Consider the following 14751-nt stretch of genomic DNA (forward strand, 5'->3'; position numbering starts at 1 on the left):
TTTCAAGTATCCTTGAAAGGATAGACAGGGTGTATGCCCCCCTATGTTAAAGCGATCGCACATGCCTCAACAGGGGTGATTGTTTTAACGTAGTGATACACATAAGAAATGAGAAAGGAAAGGAGCACGTTATCGCAAGGATTTAGCCCCCCAAGTGTGAGATAAACCCAAGGATAATAGACACAAAACATAAAGCACGAGGTGACTTCGCTTTCCTCGGGGTCAGTATGCTATATGATAAGTCATGTATATATCATATGTATGTATGCATAATTGTTCTTCATTCCCCAATCAAGGAAGGTCACCTAGAAGAAGGGAACACATGTGTCTTTTGAGTCAACATGAGAGAGACCGAGAGATCTCAATGCTTTGCATCGTCCTCAAGTAGACAACACTAAGGACGACAAATAGAAGAATGAGAATAACATATAGAAGAAGTAACAAAAGGGAGGGGGAGAGAATCTGCCATGCTAATGTAACTAGTCTAGCACGTCATCTACCCCCCGATCTTGCTGATCAATGTTTCGGGAAGGCAGGGAACACACTAGAGGAGGAACATCCAACACAGTAGATGGAGCTATCACAAGATCCAAACAAGGGCTATGTTCATGTTCCAAGCCACATTGTTCTTGTCTAGGAGCTAGGATAAGTGCTTTAGAAAATTCATTAGATAAATGGTTATCAACATCAACAAGTTCATATTCACTATCAGAAGCAAGAGGAGTAACATTTTCATCATGCATAACATTTTCATCTATATCATCATCAAGATTTATAAAAATAGGATCTTTAACTCGCACAGGATCAAGACCATCATGCATCTTATGTTTAGGAGATTTAGGCTCAATATCCGGCTGAGGAGAAAATGGAATAATGCTTGTTGAAGGTGTTTTTGGAGATTGTAAAGTTTGAGAAGCAGCTGCTTGAGCCCTAAGACGACGCTTTCGTCGGCATTCCCGTGCAGAATGATTACGTCTAGTCTTAGTAGGAAGTGTAGAAGATAGAGGAGGAGGAATGTTCTCATCCTTATCACTTGGATGTTTAGGTTGTGGTCTCTTAGGCTGGATAATAGGAGAAGAAGAAGGTCTCTTCTCTCTATAGAAGGCAGGAGGAGGAACTGCTCCATATAAAGGAGGAGTTTTTGGTTTAGGAAGAAGACCAAGTCCATCATGACGAGGAGGTATAGGTCTATTTTTAGAAGATTTATTAGGCATAGACATAGTCACATCCATGGGGACGGGTTGGGAATCTTCTTGGGGAAAGACATTAGTTTTATCTTTCAAAGGAAGAACTTCCTTCTCAAGAATGATAGGAATGTCAAGTTTAGGTGTTCTAGGTTCACTTAGAGATAGGATCATATCTGTTTTCCACTTTTGATAAGATTTAAAAAGATGATCACTTCGCGGAGGAAGAGATTGGAATTGTTTAGGCCAAAAGTAATCAATAGGAACACTAGAGGTTCTTTCGGCTGGTTTAAAGAGACTATGATTGACAGTAACAACTTCACCATTGTGGGGAAATTTCAAACACTTATGAATAGGAGAAGCAATAGCTTTCATGGAAGATAGCCAAGGATAGCCAAGCTTCACACGAAATTGTTCGGAAGATGGAATAATAGCAAAGTTCACATCAAGAGATTTATTATGGACCTCAATAGGCAATGTAATAGAACCAATTGCAGGAGAAGAAAATGCATCAAATAGTTTCACAATCACATCTGTTTTGTCATAGATCACTTGATTCAATTGCAAAGTAAAAAGAAATTCTTCACTAATAACATTAACCATGCACGAAGGATCAATAAGCACTCCACGGCAAGGTGTTTTCTTAACTTTTGCAACTATGTATAAAGGACCATTAGGTGCTCTAATGGTTTCACTGGAATCAAATGTGATGGAAGGTTCTTTAGGGATTTCTTGCTGCTCTACAAAGTTAATCACATTCGGAGTCATAGACACAAGACCATCAGATGAGAAAGAGGAATCATTAGCCTCAATCGCATTAGAGGTATGAGAGGTATGAGAAGGTAATGGATCAGTAAAAATCTGAAGATTTTGGTTAGGAGGAGCTACAGATGTGTTGCCTTTATCATTCACTCCAGAAACAGAAATAGTATTATTATCAATCAAATCTTGAATTTTACCCTTTAAAGAAAAACATTTTTCAGTATCATGCCCAGGCTGACGATGAAAGTGATAAAAAGCTTTGTGATCAAAATAAGGTGAAGTAATCTTTGCAGGATCAATTTGTCTTATAGGAGGAAGAGTAAGCACATTTTGTTCCAATAATTTATTCATAATATCATGCAATGATTCATTCAAAGGAGTATACTTTCTTTCTTTCCTGAAAAATTTACAAATAGGAGGCACACCTGATGCTGCATTCACATTGTTGTTGATGATGTTTTCATTGAATTTGATGGAATCTCTGTTCGGTTTAAACATCCCAAATGGTTGTTGACTGCTATCACCCTTATCACTCGGAGCCATAGGATGTGATTGTTCCATTTGACTCACAGTCAGTTGATAATTGTGAAGAGTGGCGCACAATTGTTGGAAAGAAGTAAACTCAGAAAACATAAGTTTATCTCGAATATCTTTTTGCAAATTAGAAATAAAGATTCTTTGAATATCATTATCAGGCACTGGAAAAGAAATTTGAGCATACAAATGCTTATATCTACCAATGAAATCAGTCACTTTTTCTTTAACACCTTGTTTACAATGCATTAAATCAATCAAAGTAACTTTAGGACTTATATTGTTTTGAAATTGTTGAATGAAAGCATTTGCAAGTTGTTCGAAAGAAGTAATAGAATAAGAAGGCAACGAGCAATACCATTGTAGGGCTTTGTCTCTTAATGTTCTAGTAAACAGTTTTGCAAGCAACCTTTGGTCATAAGCAAAATCAGTACAAATTGTTTGAAAAGTCTTAACATGTGTTAGAGGATCTCCTTTACCATTATAAAGCTCCAAATGCGGGATTTCAACATGTTTAGGAGGAATAGCTCGAACAATGTCAAGAGAAAGTGGACTCGCAACATCAAATGTGGGCACACTAAACTTAGATTGATTCATAGAGGCAATTTGTTGCTGTAAAGAAGAGACAGTTTGTGCAAGATTATTAATGGTAGCTTCAGTCGGTGTGTTAGATTGAGATGGAGGTGTGATGTTATTGAAAGAAGGTAAAGAGTAAGGTGGTGGGACCCTATGATAGTCAACCATAGGAGATGATTGGATAGGAGGAACACTACAAGGAGGAATGGAATGGTTAAATGAATTGCCCCCTTGCGTCATGTTCATTTGTGAAGATATAATAGGAACACTTATTGAAGGAATGAATGAAGAAGTCGGATTGAATGAAGGAATAGGGTTAATTGAAGAAGGAGGATTGCCCCCATGACTAGTGATCACAGGAGGAATGTCTTGTATAGAAGTAGCCATGATGTTTGATGTAAAGGTAGGTATGTTAGCGATAGAAGTGGTCAAAGGAATAGAATGATTGACTTGTGTAGGAGGTTGTGTATAACCTAAAGATTCAGCACAACTCTTCATAGGCATCACATTCGAATCCACAATGTGTGCGATACCACGTAAAACATCAATTCCATTCTTATCACTTTGAAGCATGCGTTTTAGACCCTCAATTAAAGGAAGAGCTTGACTATCGAGATACTCATGAGACATCCATTGGTGAAAATCGTCAAATTGGTTATCCAATTTGGAAAGTTGTTCAACAGAAACTTCATGGGGAGCTTCTTCATCATTCGGAGGATTAGAGGAATTACCCATGTCCTCATTAAAAAGACTACTCAAATTAGGTTCCATCTCCTCAGTAGTTAAACCTTGGAAAGACTTAATTCTACGGCTTCGTCTAACGGGAATAGTGTAAGTAGGGCTTTTTGTTGTAAAACTCATGCACTAGAGAGAGAGAAAAGATTTTGAATTTAGAGGTAGCAATTTTCAGTAAAAACAGCCAATCTTCCAGATTTAAGCTGTTAAATGCAATCACAACAGTCTCCCGAAATTTCGGAAAAAATGTCCGGGACCGTGGCGCTCGGAGTGCAACACGGTCCTTGCAACTTTTTTCAAAATTTGCAGGGATGAAAGGTATGATGATTTTAGAGCTAATCTGAAAAAATTGAGTGATTTTACGATCTATAGATAGGCCAAATTAAAGTTGCAATCTCAAAATTAAACCCTATCAAGATTGTCGAAAAAAGCAAAATTTTGAATTTTGAAAAAGAGAGGGAAACTGAAATTTTGAATTTTATGATTTTAGAGGGAATGTCAAAAGCAGTGCAAGTTTTGAAATTTAAAAATTGATTCAATTTCATGCAAAATTCAATTTTGAAAGCGGAAATCAAAGTTGTTGTAATTAAGCACTTAATTTCAAAAGTCACAAAAATGCAAGAATTTGAATAAAGCACTGAAATTTTGAATGAATGCAAACACAATTTTCAGATTTAGGATAGTAAGAACACAATTTTGACACAAAATTTCAATTTCCACAATTTTTGAATGATTAGGAGCCTTAAACCAAGCAATCACAAGACCAACTTTGACTGTAATTTTGAAAGTGTTATAATTGACAAAATCAGCCAAAATTCTGGATTTTAGCAGGAAAATACAGCAAGATCTCGCTCCTGAAATTTTGAAAAAAATGTCGGGGACGATGGCGCTCGGAGTGCAACACGGTCCTCGCAACTTTTTTCCAAATTTTCAGGGATGAAAGATATTGTGATTTTATTGCAGAATCCAAAGTTACAGCTGATTTGGAGATGTTTTGATCGGTCAAATGGTCAAACAAAGGTTGAATTAAGAGGGTTTCAAAAATTAGGGTTTTGACATTTAACCACTTAATTTTCAGAATTAAAGCACAGATATGAATTGATAATTTATAATAGAAAAGCAGATCTGAAGCAAGCATTAATAATTAAACATTTCGCAAGTTCAATGTTCAAAAAAAGAAAATTTAGGGTTTTTATGCAATCACCTCTAAAATTTTGCAAAAGATCAAACATGGAAATGTAATCAAGGAATCAATTTTCAGATCTAATCATGAATAATCAGAAAGGATGTTCACGTCGGGTTCACCAAAATGTAAAGCGGAAAATCGCGGTCGAACCCTAGTTGGTCTCCCCTCTTCTAACTCCGAGGAGAGAGAAGGGAGGTTCGCTAGGATTCGATAGGTTTTCACTTAGGGGGAAGACTTTACATTCAAAAGAGGGGTTGAAACTCATAAGATCCAATCCCACACAATGTAAGGTTGGATGCTAAAAGAATTTCAAGGGTTAGGAAAGCAAGGCTACCCTCTTTTGTAAAGAATGTTGATTAAGGAAATTAAGCTAAGGATGCATAGAAAGTCATAAAGATTCGCTTATAAACTGAGTTCGGGTTATAGGATGAAGCTGCGGACCTGGAATTAGCAGTAAAATGTCGATACGGCGCTGTCCTGCAAATTTGAGCAAAAGTTGTTAGGACGATGGCGCCCGGTGCCACGGTCCTCCGAAAAATCCGTGAAACGAAGGGGGATCTATTCGTCTCTACACAAGGATTCCAGATCTTCAATTTCAGCCGCGTACCTGCAACCTACACACAGAAAAGCGAAGACGATTGGGGGGTTAGGGATTAGGGGTTTTCCTTTAGGTCAAACCCCGGTTTTGGAATTAACCAAGAAATGAGCAGGTGCTGTAAATGTAAATGACTGTAATGTAAAACAAGTACTAATACCTTGTTCTAAGGATGTTGGTATCCTTATGTGCAAAGGTTTAGATGTTGTATGTTGTAGTATGTAGCATGTAATAAGTGATCTCCTCTTCAATGGTTGAATCCTTGACTTGAATGCAACACTTAGCCTTGAATGGAGACTTGGAATGATCAATTGCTTGAAAGAATGCTTGAATGCTTGAATTCTTGAGTATAATTTCCACGCCTTGTACACATATGTCCTTCTCATCCCAAATGAGAGAGAAAAATGTAGTTTATATACTTGTCAATTAGGGTTGATAGACTGATTTTCCCGACCTTAGGCCGACCAGGGAAGTATATTTCCAAATTGCAATCAAAAAGACCCGATATCACTTAGGAAACCGGGCCCAAAATAGGACCCAGGGACCAGGGCACTGGGCGCCATGGTCCTGGAGGACCAAGGCACTGGGCGCCATGGTCCTGGAGGACCAGGGCACTGGGTGCCCTGGTCCTGAGGGACCAGGGCGCTGGGCGCTCTGGTCCCACCTCCGGGACAGCGGGGTGCAAGGAGGTTCAGGCCAATGGTGCTTGAAAAATGCAGTTTTCAGTGTCGTGAGCAAGTTTTGGGGTCTCCATTCAGGTTGCGTGTTGCGTCGCCATCGTGAAGACCGAAATGCAGTCGAAATTGCAAGTGTCACAATTTTAGGACGCTACACTCATAGATATATATATCAAAAAAATAATATTTCCAGTCATAATAGAATGATAAAATAATCCCTGAAGGGTCAAAAGAGTCACAAAAAACTAGATCTATCCAGTGCTCTCCATGTTTCCTAACCCTAGATCTGCCTAACCATTGGATGGTGCTGTTGGAGACGGTTGAGGTTCTCTCATCCTGACTAACACACTAGACTCATGTGGCTATGTCTGGCAAAATTGAGTCCTCTTTGCAAAACTAGGTGCCGACTAATCGGGAGGGACCGTGCATCCTAATATAAACACCGATAATATTGAGCCTCTTGTAAGGCTCTCTCTGCATCTTTTTGTGCATCCATGACCTTTGTGAAAAGTGGCCATCATCTATCTTGGAGTCAGGGCTTGTCAATTCAAATCCATCTCTCCTAAGAGGTAGGTGACATCTACCTCCTCTTGTGTTAGTCTTGCCCTCAGTCCCTCCACCTTTGTCTCCAAATCCTCTATCCACTGCAACATCTCCCCACCCTGAGTTGCTTGTAACATCTCCATGGTAGTATCAGACTTTGTACCCAAGGCATCCTTGTTTGATGTCACTACCTCTAAATCCACTCACAAAGCATCCCCCTCTCCCCTCAGCCTCTCTACATTGACCTATAAGCTATCAGCTTGAGCCCACTCCACCTCCACCCTCCCCCTCCCATGTGATAGCTCATCATCGAGGCTCATTGCATGATCTCTCTCTGTATTCTGATCCAAAATAGCCTAATCAAACATGGACTGTGATACCATCGGGACCTGTTCCTGTTGTACCTACCCATATCCCCATCCCTCTCCCTATCCCTATGGCCCCTATGGATGTGGTTGTGGTTGTGCATGTGGATGTGGTTGTGGTTGGGTCTGTGGTTGTATAGGTGGCTATACTATTGTAGGAGGTTGAATCTATATCGACACTTGTGCCTCTACTTGCCTTGTTTCTCTTCCTCTCCTTGGTCCCCTCCTCAGGACCCTACACTAGCCTCTAGCTCCTCCTCCTCCCCCTCCTCCATCCCTTGATCCATCTCCATCTCCACCAACAACCTTATCTACCAATGGTGCTATCTCATCCATTGCCAAAGTTCCTAGGATCATGAGATGCACTAGTCATTATGCGCCCCACCAAGCTACATATGGACCTATGCATCTTGGATCCACAATCTCTAGCCTCTCCTACCACAACACTAACTGCATACCTATCCAACTGATCTGGGCCTCAAAGGGCCCTATCATGTCCTCTAGGTCATTGTCTCTTGATTAATTCATGGGTGTGTCCTCTTGACCATCGAGAATATCCTGTATCTCACCAAACTAGTGCATGAACTGATGCGACAAATATTGATCCATGATATGTAAAGTGCAACCCATCAACCAACACTCTGTCTAAAAATAGTGAAGCTAAATATCCCCCTCCAGTACTCACAATCTTTGTAGGGGTGCCAACTGAAATCCATCATCTCATCTATTCACTGCTGCCAAAACCACACTACTTTGACCCTAGTGTAATGTAGGAGGTCTTTGTATCTATAAACATATGGGTGTCTTTGTCTCTGCCCCTGCACTCTTAGTGGTTGGCACATGGCTATGTGCTCCCATGCTTAGATGTGTAGCAATGTAACACCAGTACCTGGGTTCTTGTACCCACTATACACACACATCATGTGCATATCATGGTATGATTTCTCGAGTATAGTTACTCCCCAAGCATATCGAGTCTTGCCCTCCATCATGTAATACAAGCAGTGAGACCAACCAATAGAGAAATTGTGCCCACTAAGATCAGGCATCATCAAACCACTAATAAGGCCACAAATAAACAGAACTAGCCTCATAATCTTCCTATGACACTCCATGGCTCTCTCCAATGACATTTGTGTCTTGTCCATAGGGAGGTCATCTATCTGACACATTTTCTCTAGGTACCACTCCCCTCCCTCCAATTGATACTTGGGAATGATGCCATGAATCAGAACCTTCAAGATCCACCACACTTTAAGGAAAGTGATGGAGGCCTCACCTGTCAGTAAATTAAAAGTGCAAGTCTCACTATGCTAGCACTCCACTAAAGTTGTAATCATCATGACCTGGTCGTGAATCCTTGACCATGTAGAAACAAACTCCAATCTATACCATGCCAACACAACCCTCCCATCTCTGTGCATCTCACTATGAATCCTCATAGCAAGAGGCCAATGCTCCCATGACTATAGTGGAACGAAATCCTCCTACACCCATGCAATCATTCATGTCATCCCTATCTTCTATATTCTACCCATTTTGAGCCCTAAGGAATCTTCTAGATGCCCCTTGTTCCCTTTCTAGCTTTTCCCTTTCCCATCTCCCCCTTCTTAGGTGAAGATGACATTTCCTGCATGGACATATTGAAATTGCGAGTTGTGTGTCGTTTTATAGTGTGTAGACGATAATCCATGGTCTCTCCCCTATCCTCCCTTCCTCGTCCCCACAAATGTTGATCTCGATATCAATGTGTGTGTGCAGGTGATACATCACCTACGTAGATGAGGACCGTCCATGCAAGTGGTGATCCCCAGGCACAAATGTCAATCTGGCAATCGACGTTTGTTTCCTGGCCCCTTTTCCCCTTATTTATTAGGCCTAATAAATGCTAATATACTAAAATCATAGGGCCAAGGTTAAGATACATATCTGTGGGTCGTGCTCTGACGGAGGTGCGATATTTGAAGGGAGATGCCTATATAACAATAGCAAGGAACATTATTTCAAAAGTAATTCAAATCAAGTTCAATCTGCTCCTCCAAATTCGCATAGTAGATAGCATCAAAAAGAAGTTGTTCCAAATTCTCCCGAGAGGGGTAACGATTCAGTAGTTTCAAATTCACTTTAAGGAAGATTATTCTAGGTTCACCCAAGAAAGAAGGATGATTTAATCAAGCATTTGAAGGCAACATTAAAGTAGTTTTGAACTAACACTAGACCTGTAGCAGTCCAAAAGACAAGCCTAACCAAAATCAAACCATAAACACTTGTCAAAATTTCATTTGTAGACCTGGTTTTAAGGTAAGCTGATCATTTGTTACACATCTCAAAAAACCCTAAGGTTAAAATTTTATTATAAGTTCAAATGTCTGAGTTGTTTATATAATCTTCAGGTCTGATCTAATTGTCCAAGCGCTGTAATCTCATCATATTAGAATGATTTCCAATTTGCAATCTGATTTTTCAAAGCAAATTTGAGTTTTTCACCTTGATCAAGGTATGTGGAAAGTTGATAATGATGTCATGATCTAGGATCAAGCTAGGGTTTTCCTATGACAATGTTCAGATTTGATATCATGAGGGTTATTAGGGCTTATTCTTTTCACATTTCTTGCATCAATCTCTTGCAATTCAATTAAGACTTAAGGCATAGGAAGTTTGCAATCTAACTTTTAACATCAGCTAATCATCAAAAACCCCAAGCAATGTCAATTTTGTAACACAAAATAACTTATTTTGTAGATAGATCTCGAGAGAAAGGACTAGATGTAACTGAAGGCAAGTGCAAATGAAGGATGAATTTAGAGGAGTGCTCTTTGAATCCAAGCTCTCCTCCAAATGGCGAAGAGTTGGTGACACCAACCTTGGTCATATTGACATCAATGACTTTTGAGATCAAGTGTTTGGGAAGGGAAAGTACAATAATTCCAAGATGGCAAGAAAGTTGACAAGAACAACATCTCTCATATTGTTGGCATCCCCATTACAGCTCAGTGTAGCGAGCTGATTGTAGAGTGTGCCAAGCATTACAACTCTATAAAAAAAATTGTGGCACTCGATGGTAAGGTGTTAGCTTACTTCACAAAGGCAGCAGTGGTAGAAAAATATTCCAAGATTGTTAAAATTCTTCCAAGTCAGGAAAATATTCCAAAATTTCTTTTGTGAGCCCAAAATGGAAAGATTCTTGAGTTGGTGACATGCAAAGAAGATATTTCATATTAATGAAGCCCAACCAGGAAAATTATAAATGACCACAAGGTCCATTTGCATGGAAAGAATCTATTGAACGCATGGTAGCATGGTGGCGCATTCATTGCCAAAATATTTGACCAAATGGCAGCTGAGTCAATGCATTGCAAGGTGGTGGAGCATCTTTTGCATGTAGCCATCGCCTTCAGGAGATGATGGTGCATTTATGGCAGCGTGAGCAATTTTGCATGGAGGAATCTTTATTGCACAATGGGTGATTTTTTGCATGAGGATGCATTCATTTCATAGTGCCCGCATTTTTGGAATGTAATGGTTAATTAATGCTTTATGGGTGCCATTTTTGGCAGGATTGTAATTAATTGTATATGGGCATAATGGGCATTTATTATTGATTTCCACCTTGTTGCATCATGTGTGGGGAATCTTCCAAGAAAAACCCTAATTATGGTTTTGCATGTAATGGTGGCTTGAGGCCTATAAAGGGGTGAGCCCCCTCATTTGTAAAAGGAGGGAGATTTGTATGAAATTGTTGCAATAAGTTTTTGAGATAATAACGATTAAACATTGTTCTCTAATGGTGTCCACTTAAAGTTATTTTTCAAAACTTGCATGGTTTCACCTTCCTCACTTGGAGTAGAAGTAGAGTAGTGCTTTGATTTCAATAGAGAATGTAATGGTGTTTGATGAATTTCCATGGTTCATCTTTTTGCATCTTTTTGATTATAAGTTATAGTATAAAGTTAGTTTGAACCCCCAAATTTGTGCTAAGTTCGATTGTGAATAGTCATTTGGATTGCGTCATGTTGAGTATTCAATTGTACTTTCTCAATTTGAAAATCCTTCAACATCCTCAGAAGATTGCATCAGTTCTTGTGGAGTTGTAGTTAATCTTGGTGAAGCAGAACTTGGTTTATTTGGAGTTCATCCAAGAATAACTTTAAGCAACCACCCCCTGAGAAAAAGTGTAAAATCCTAGTGAATCAGACATTATTTTTGGGGGGAAATTTTCATATTGATGGCAAAAAAAAAATTCAAAATACGGAAAAAAAATTATTTTGTATTGGCGATTCTTTTCTAGGGTACGAAAATTCCATAAATTTCTAGCGAATAATACCTTGTTCTATGGGGAAAATATATATTGTAGGAGGCAAATATTTTTTGTTTAAAGGAACAAATATAATTGTATGGGTGAAAAATTTTACTTCGAAGGAAAAATTATTTAAGTGTATTGGTGATTTTTATCCACCACTTGAAAATTATTTAATTTGTTTGGCTAGTATTTTGTTATTTATGGAAAAATATATTTTATTGGCGATTTCATGAATTCATTGCCATTAATAGACAAGGCACATCACATCACATTGAGTCCAGACTCTGCACAATGTATCGATAAGCACAGCCTCTTTGACACGTGAAGGGTGACATGTACCTAAAATCCATCAATTATTTTAAACCGTTCGATGATAGTAGATCAATGGCTAAAGTTTTATTTCAGCCCAATTTTTTGAAGAGAGCATAGTTCACTAGAAAGTGCCCAAAACATAATGTTGGTCATTTAATATATGTCTAGCACTAACTGCAATCCACTTTGTCCCCATGACTTCCAATGTGGTATTTGTCAGCTTGGTACTGGTTTATAGTTGTTTCCAATTTCGCACACTAGTGCATTTATGGGAAATATTTGCAGAGATATACGAAAGATTTTAAAAAAATTAATGGAATTAATACAGTTAAAGAAGTAATTATTACAATCAAGAGCTTCAACTATTTATATACGATCTTTGCTTCTTTCATCTTCAATTAGCCTTTGCCATTTGGTATATAAATCGTCGGAGGTCACGAAATTTAAATTCTGCCTCTGGTTTAGGTCTATAGGCTCGGGTTGTTTAATTTGGTAATCTGATTTGTCAAGATGGACACTCCTATCTTCTTGAGAAACATTTTTGCAGAGGACCAAAGGGCCTTTTTGGGCTCCATTAAAGACCCAACCCTCCAATCAGTCTGCAAGGAGGTTGGGATGTTCACCAATGAGGCTGTTAGGATGGTCCTAGGTAGAGACTTTTTGCATAATGAAAATAGATACCGTGTTAACACGGACATTACATCCCGGTTCTTGGCATCTCTTATGGACCTAGGAGGAGACAACATGGACATGTTGATGTTGTTAAGGAGGGTTTTTTAAGAAGACTTCCTTGGAGACAATGTTACTGTTTTCGCCCTTGTAGAAGTAGGGGTGGGGATCCCTTGGGCGAGTGAATTAACCAAGCTTCTCCTGCCTGGCCTGGCAACTGTTTCTTTTGAATCTGAATGCGGAGCAGTTGACATGTCATAGGAAATGAGCACACATTGGCAGGGACTTTCTCCGAAAATGGTTTCTCCTGGACATCTTTCCAAACTACAGTTGGCTTGAATAATTCTCTCAGCTTATGTTGTATGAAGAATTCTACATAGAGGGAGGGCCAGATTCTTAGGTTAAACCATCCACTACCTGTGCCCTAGCTCTAAACCCCTAGTAGTTTTATTTTTTTGGCTATGTTCTTACTCCTCGTAACCTCACAGGCTCAATGGCTCACTCATTTTGTCTTTAAATTTTTTGAGGGACTCAAGTCTCAAACATGTAAAAATTGTAAATTTCCAAAACATAAATATTAATGATAATTTTGCAAATTCCAGTTCATTTCAGTTTGCCTCTTATGGATATAAAAATGCTTTCTATTTCATTTTATTAATGATAGTTTTGCAAATGTTTTTTGTCTATGAGCTTTGTTATTTCAATATTTTGTTAAACAATGGAAATAAATTTAATACTGTGATCTTTTTTATGTAATGATTCTTCCTCTATATCTAATATATAAAAACAAAATCTAGTTCATTCCATTATTTGTACATTGATTATGGTTGATTATAATTTTATAAATATAAAAAAAAAAAGGATGTTTATAATTATTTGTACATTGATTATGGTTGAGACATTTATCAACGGTAGATGGGATCACTTTCATGGAAGAGAACCAAGGATGTGAATATATTATTAGAACAGTTTCAAAAACAAGAATTAAGAAGCGGGTATATTTTATTATTTATATGTATCAATATACAATGTGGTAATTGGTCCCATTTTTTTTGTATCAAACAAATTAAAGTAATTAATTACTTTACAAAACACCCAATGAATTAGGTATTTTATGAAGAAAGGCACGTCCGCTTATTTGGTCCTATCACTCATTTGATCTTATAATCTATCTTTGTAATAGAAGAAAAAGACTATTTAATATACTTTTGATATGATAATCGACAACTTACCCTCTTTTTTAGTCCCTTTGGTGGGCTTTTTTTTCTAGAAATTACATTGTACAATGCTTTTTCTTTTTTTCTATATTCAAAATGATGAAATTTTATGAATATAATCAATATATCATACATATATATTGGAACGAATCGTGAGAGTGTGTCTTTGATCTTTGCAGTGATATACAGTGGGCAATCAAGTGTTTCAATAGTCTCACTAGGATTAAAGGTAATACATATTGCATAGGTCCTTAGGAGCTGTAGGTTTATCAATAAGATTCACCACATTATTAGACTCAACTTCAACTTCAAGGCCAAGTTCATTAGAAGAAAATTCAAGATTCTCAGACTCAATTAGAGAAAAAAATTAGACTCAATTAGACCAATGGCTTAGGGTGGATTTCGGGCCGAATGTGGGAAGTAAACACATTTGTGAGAACTTCACCCAGATTTGAATGTTTTACATTTAATTAAATATAATTAAGTCTATAAAGCTCTATTTTGGGTGAAAGTTGAAAATAATTAAACAGACTTAAAAAATAGTCCAGAAAAGTGACTTGAGTGTGGTGACATGCCCGAAAAATGGTAAATTTCATGGGACCCACAACAACTGACAAAAGATACCATCGTCCGTTGGATGAGCACATATCAACGGCTTAGGGTGGATTTCGGCCCAAATGTGGGAAGTAAACACATTTGTGATAACTTCCCCCAGAATTGAATGTTTTACATTTAATTAAATATAATTAAGTCTATAAAGCTCTATTTCAGGAGGAAGTTGAAAATGATTAAACAGACTTAAAAAATAGGAAAAGTGACTCGAGTGTGGTGATGTGCCCGAAAATGGAAAAATTCATGGGACCCACGACAACTGACAACTGATACCATCATCTGTTGCATGAGCACATATCAACGATTTAGGATGGATTTTGGCCCGAATGTGGGAAGTGAACACATTTGTGAGAACTTTGCCTAGAATTGAACGTTTTACATTTAATGTCCTCAAATTAGACTAAAGCAATGAATTTTTTGTCCTTTAGCAGCGAATAGATATTAATAATAATTAATAAAATTACAATAGGCTTCTAAATATTTT

This window comes from Cryptomeria japonica, chromosome 6, assembly GCF_030272615.1.
Source record: "Cryptomeria japonica chromosome 6, Sugi_1.0, whole genome shotgun sequence".
In the NCBI taxonomy this organism is placed as follows: domain Eukaryota; kingdom Viridiplantae; phylum Streptophyta; class Pinopsida; order Cupressales; family Cupressaceae; genus Cryptomeria; species Cryptomeria japonica.